This window comes from Triticum aestivum, chromosome 3D (genome assembly GCF_018294505.1).
Source record: "Triticum aestivum cultivar Chinese Spring chromosome 3D, IWGSC CS RefSeq v2.1, whole genome shotgun sequence".
Lineage (NCBI taxonomy): Eukaryota > Viridiplantae > Streptophyta > Magnoliopsida > Poales > Poaceae > Triticum > Triticum aestivum.
This window is the reverse complement of record NC_057802.1, coordinates 596,460,195-596,466,194: the sequence shown is the minus strand read 5'-3', so window position 1 is coordinate 596,466,194 and position 6,000 is coordinate 596,460,195. Positions and strand designations below refer to the sequence as shown.

The following is a 6,000-nucleotide window of genomic DNA, read 5'->3' as shown; positions in this document are numbered from 1 at the left end:
AGACCCGGACGCTGCATGCTCACGATGGAGTGCTCCCGCGGTGCCTTCTTTCGTTCGCAAGGAGATTCAGATGTACGTCCACATGAGACATGATAGAACAACACAGGTAAATTCTCTTCTTGCTTTGTTGCTCTCATGAGCTTCGATTTCTTGCTTGTTTCCTAGGAGCATGAACTAATCCTGTGGGCTTATGATAGCTATTTTATTCAATCCATGGTCAATAACAAGTTAGAACAAAAATAAAAAAATAGTGTCTGTCAACTATGAAATTGATTAAGTTGACTTAAGTGCATAGGGATAATTTTATCGATATCCGATTCAATCCATGACCAATGACAAGAAAATCAGTGTCAACTATGAATAAATTAAACTGGCCTCATTACAATAGATAGAACTTCTTATATAACAAATCGAGTATCTTAACGAGCGAATGTGAGGAATCCTGTTCTGTGGCGACCGGTCCTTTTGTCGCTCAATCTGCCGCAAGCATGTGTTGGCTTCGGTTCATGGAAGAAGACTTGATTTTCTCGGTCATCATAGTAGTGTTAGTGCTCCCGATGATCAGTTGCTGCAGAGCTGAGTTGTACAATTGGGAATCGGTGCAGAACAATTAGCTCAGAACTATGGGCCACTGATTTAGGTATAGGAGGATTAGTTCAGAAATATAGGCCTCTGATTTAGGTATAGGAGGATTAGTTCAGACTGCTAGACATACCGGCAACCAAAGGGTTTAATTGTAACTTTGAAGTACAAAAAATTCTCTAGAGTGCCGGTTTTAAAATCACTACATAAATATATCTTGTGGCTAATGAGTCGGAAATCAAACTGAACTAAAAAATGCATATGCCTAGGAATTAATTCATGGTTCAATGTTCATATCACTTTATCTGCAAGTACATATGTATAACTTTCATTTAATAATCACCTCCATAGAGGGCTGATAGAATAGCAATCTACAACTGAATTCAAAGTTGTAGGCACATGGTGTTAACCCTTCAGCAAAAGAATACTTACCCGAAATCAGATGGGAAGGTTGATGAACAGAATACTTACCCGAAATCAGATGGGAAGGTTGATGAACATATGTGCTATCACCATCGGTCTGTTCAAGTATTATCCGTTCCGATGGAGTAATATGGACTCCTACAAGTCACAAGTCTGTTAGGTATGGTTGATCACATAAAACACATAAAATTAAGCTCTATATATTTGCACAGCCTTAAAACCTGGACTACTTGGGTAAATCATGTCAACTTCGTCGGCTACGGGTATAATATCTGGGTCATAGTCGTCAACATTTGTCCCATCCATCGCGTCTCCTGTGATGGTGCTTGACATGTATAGCAAAATTTGTAGTTGAACATATACCTGGAGGTACATATATACCTGGACTATCATATGTGCTATCACCATCGGTCTGTTCAACTATCACCCGTTCCGAGGGAGGAATATGGACTCCTACAAGTCACATGCTTGGTACATTAGAATCGGTCATGCCCAAGCTAGTAAAATTTAACTCCATAATTTTGCACAGCCTTATAGCTGGACTACTTGGGTAAATTTTGTCAACATCGTCGGCTACGGGTATAATCCCTTGGTTATAGTAGTTAACATCTGTCGCCTCCATCGGGCCTGCAACACATTCAGTTTCCTGGGATGGTGTTTGACATGTATAGCACGATTTATAGTTGGACATATACCTGGAGGTACATGTGACGATGTCGTCTGCTCCGTTGGCTTGCTGTGTTGATTCCCCATATGTAAATATAAAAAAAGAAAGACATGTCCAACAGACTCAGGTTATTAGCAAATACTTTGTTGCTTACATCTTAATAATGCCTTTAGAACTATTGTACAGAAATTCAGTCCATAAGGGCATATATGTCCAACAGACTCTGCTACATTGATATATGAGTTTTTCTGTAGAGGTCAAAAGAAAAAAGACATGTCTAACAGACTCTACTCTGCAAACATGAACTGTTCATCTGATTGCTCCTTACATGTTAAAAATTCAAAATGCTAACACGAACTGTTCATCTGATTGCAGCGAGATCAAGTGAAATTACAACAGTTCTAAAGGCCGTCGAAGATCGCAAGGGCAGCTTGCTATTGTACAGGACTTCGGTCCATAAGGGCAGCTTGCTGTAGATTTATGCTATACATGTCACAGAACAGGGATCAATATGAGGCGTCATTTGACTGAACTACAGCCAGTACATGTTACAGAACTTCAGTCAAGATGGGGCGTCATTTGATTGAACCCCAGAATTGTTTGACCTCTACACGACGAACTTACAAATAGAATCCGTGTACAGCATACCTGGGGCGTGCACTCCTATCGATTTGTTTAACCCCAGATTATTGAGTTTTGTTTGTTTGATCACGTACAACATACCTGGGGTTGAAACCGCCCTGTGTCCGCGGCGGCGCCGACGTGACCTCTTACGTCCGCGGCGGCGATCCAGAACCGTGGCGTGCAGGCGAGATCCCGTGGGTTCTTCCCAGTGAGATCGGCGACGCTGTGTCCTCAAGGAGATCGGGCGCCGATTCCGTAACGTGGAGGCGAGATCTGGCGGGGTTTTCCCAGTGAGATCGGCATCGGTGGCGCTGTGTCTTCAAGGAGATCGGACGCCGATTCGTAACGTGGAGGCGAGATCTGACAGGGTTTTCCCAGTGAGATTGGCGGCGGCGTCGTTCTCGAGGGGATCGATAGGAAGGGGATTCTGGAGGCGAGCTCTGGCGGTTTTTTTTGTGGGGTGTTCTTTGGGCTGTGTGCGTGGGTGGGGTGGGGGGTGGGGACGAAAAAAACCGGTTAAAAATAAACCGTGCGAAAGTTGTGGGACGAAAGAAAACCTAGACGCAGTCCTATCAACTAAGACGATCCAGTGGGGGGACCCAGGGTGAACCCATTGGCCGAGTCACGGACTACGAGGCCATACAGGCCGCACGTACCATGCAGATCGACGTAAACCCTTCCCCGGTACGTCAATTGCGGGAGGATGGAGCAGCCTTGGAGAGGGAGAGTTCAGAGGCACAACTAGGCAAATATGTGGGCACCTACAAGAAGAAGGGGAGAGGACAGGAAAGGGCACTGTCTGCACGCAACTATGAGAACATATCTGGCCTTAAGAGGGCAGCTGAGACTCTTGAAGGTGATGGAGACGAGGCTACAAAGAGAATGAAGCAGAAGGAAGGGCACGCCAATGGAGGTGGGGAGATAGTACTTTCCGATCAGAAAGCGGGGCTGCCAGGACAGCCCTGCGGGACCCAATGAAAATAATCGCTTGGAACTGCCGGGGATTGGGGAACAGGCCGGCAGTTCGTGGTCTTCTGGATATCCAAAAGAGGGAGGACCCCGATAATTTGTTTTTGTCAGAAACGAAGATGAATAAAGAGAGGATGGATAGGTTTAGAGATATGTTAGGTTTACATCATATGGTGGCCCAAGATAATAAAGGGAAGAGCGGTGGCTTAGCACTGTTCTGGAGGAGCGGAATAAATGTGACAGTAAGGTGGATGGGTAGAATGCACATTGATGCTATTGTGGAGGAGAAGGATGGGTTCAAATGGCGTTTGACGGGTGTGTACGGAGAGTCACACGTGGACAAGAAGGTTGAAACATGGCGGCTACTTAGGACGCTCCATCATCAAGTCCAGCTTCCGTGGGTTTGTCTTCGTGACTTTAATGAAATCCTCTTCAACCATGAGAAGCAAGGGGGGGTCCCCCGCTCCCATAGGTGTATGCAAAATTTTCGTGATGCCCTTGATTTTTGTAATTTGCATGACCTCGGCTTTGAGGGAGATGTTTTTACATGGAGGAATAAAAACTACCGTGTTGATGGCTATATTCGTGAAAGACTTGACAGGGTTGTAGCCACGCCGGAGTGGCGTGCCCGGTTCCCGGCGTATAAAGTTGTTGAAAGAACATGCGGTGCCCCCATGTTTGGTTTTGGTAATTGATGACAATCTCTATGGACTAATGGTTGCCTTGAGTTATATTTGAAGGATTTGTCCATAGGCATTTCTTGAAGTTCATGTGTTGGTTTCAAGGAGTTTATGTGGTGACCAAGGTGTTATTAAGGAATTATCCAAAGATTGGTCATGTGAGAGTTGAGCTTATTGCAAGCATGTCTTGGAGAAGAAGATTGTGTGATCATTCATGTATATCTTCAAGACATCATCCAAATGAAGAGAGTTGAAAAGATTCATGGTTGATCAACACGAAAACAAGAGCGAATCAACTTGATCAACTCACAAAGCGTAGAAGATGTACCGAGAGGGATCAAGCGATCCCATGGTGTGGTAAGCATTGTCAATTACGCTTTGTGTACTAACCCATGATCTTCGTGAGAGTTCTTTGTGGGGTTAGGTTGCGGTGTGCAAGTTCAAGTGAAGCATCATGAAGAGATCAAATGCTTGAAGCTTGCCGTCCATTGTGGTGACAATGGACTTGTGAAGATGTGCGGAAGTGTGGCTCACCCATAGTGCAGCATGGGGGAGCAATCAACTAGTCTTCATCGAACCAACACAATCAAGAAAGGTGGTCCAACTTGCGGGAGTCAAGATCGTCATCATCTAGCTCAAGTGGACCATGTGCAAGGCAAAGGTTTGCTCTTGATAGGTTTTCTATTTTACCGGTCTCATGATGGTAGGTGGGAGACCGGGTTATAGGATCGATTGCCGTACTATCAAGGGGGCTCTCGATGAGTAGCTTGATCGTATCGTTCATAGAGAGCTCAAACCATTGCATCCTTGCATCATCTTTATTGGTTCTTGTTTGGTTCTTCTCTTTGTGAGCTTTGGAGCTTATGGTCATCTTGATGACAAGCTCGAGTTCATCGAAAACGGAGTTCACTCGCATCTTCTATGATGTTTTCGATGTTGGAGATTATGCCGGTTCTTCTCGGTTGGAGGTTTCACTCCTCGGCTGTTTTGATGCTACTCGTCTTCCTCAATCCAACAAGCTTGAGTTTTCTCAATTCGGAGCTCATATGCAGAAGTTATGGCAGTTTTGGTTTCCTAGCGGTTGTACCGCGGGCCGGAGCGGTAGTACCGCTTGGGTGCTACAAGCGGTAGTACCGCTAAAGAGCGGTAGTACCGCTCCAGAGCGGTAGTACCGCTGGTGGCCCCCAGCCGTAGTACCGCTGCGGTCTCGTGCTAGTACCGCCTCGATTCGAGGGGTCTTTATTCGTGTCGGGTTTTACGGTACTGGCCACGGCAGTGGGGGGCCGTTGTACCGCTCGTATGCGGTAGTACCGCCCTGCCACCGCGGTAGTACCGCTCTGGGCCCAGCGGCAGTACCGCGAGGGGGAGCGGTAGTACCGCTTATAGGGGCAAGCGGTAGTACCGCTCTCTGCGGGGCTGAAGTGGGGGTAACGGTTGGATTGTTCCCCCCACTATATAAGGAGGTCTTCTTCCCCAATGTTCTTTCCCCATTGTTGACCTTCTTCGAGCTTGCTAACTCTCAATCCCTCCATGGATTCTTGCTAGTTTTTGAGGGAAAAGAGAGAGGAGATCTAGATCCACATTTCCACCAATCACTTTCTCCTCTATGTGAGGGGAACCCATTGGATCTAGATCTTGGAGTTCTTGGTGTTCTCCTTCCTGTTCTTCCTCTCATTTTCCTCCCTAGCATTAGTTCTTCGGTGGGATTTGAGAGAGAAGGACTTGGGCACTCCGTGTGCCCTTGCCATTGCATTTGGTGCATCGGTTTGAGTTCTCCACGGTGATACGTGGAAGTTCCAAGTTGAGAAGCTTATTACTCTTGGGTGCTTGGTGCCCTTGAGCTTGTTCCTCTTGGGTGCTTGGGCGCCCTAGACGGTTGGTGGTGTTCGGAGCTCAATCATTGTGGTGTAAAGCTCCGGGCAAGCGTCGGGGTCTCCAATTAGGTTGTGGAGATCGCCCCGAGCAATTTGACGGGTACTGGTGACCGCCCCCAAGGGTTGCCAAAGTGTACGGGTTCGGTGACCGCCCCCAAGGGTTGCCATTTGTACGGGTTCG

General features: G+C 46.6%; 1 long non-coding RNA gene across 1 annotated transcript; it reads right to left on the bottom strand.

Moving 5' to 3' along the window:
* Positions 1-378: 378 nt before the first annotated feature.
* Positions 379-2,740, bottom strand: LOC123075776 (uncharacterized). Its single transcript, XR_006436200.1, has 3 exons — positions 1,227-2,740; positions 1,054-1,143; positions 379-576 (listed from the first exon to the last, which is right to left on the bottom strand). It is a non-coding gene; the product is annotated as an uncharacterized lncRNA (long non-coding RNA).
* Between the last annotated feature and the right edge of the window lie 3,260 nt (positions 2,741-6,000).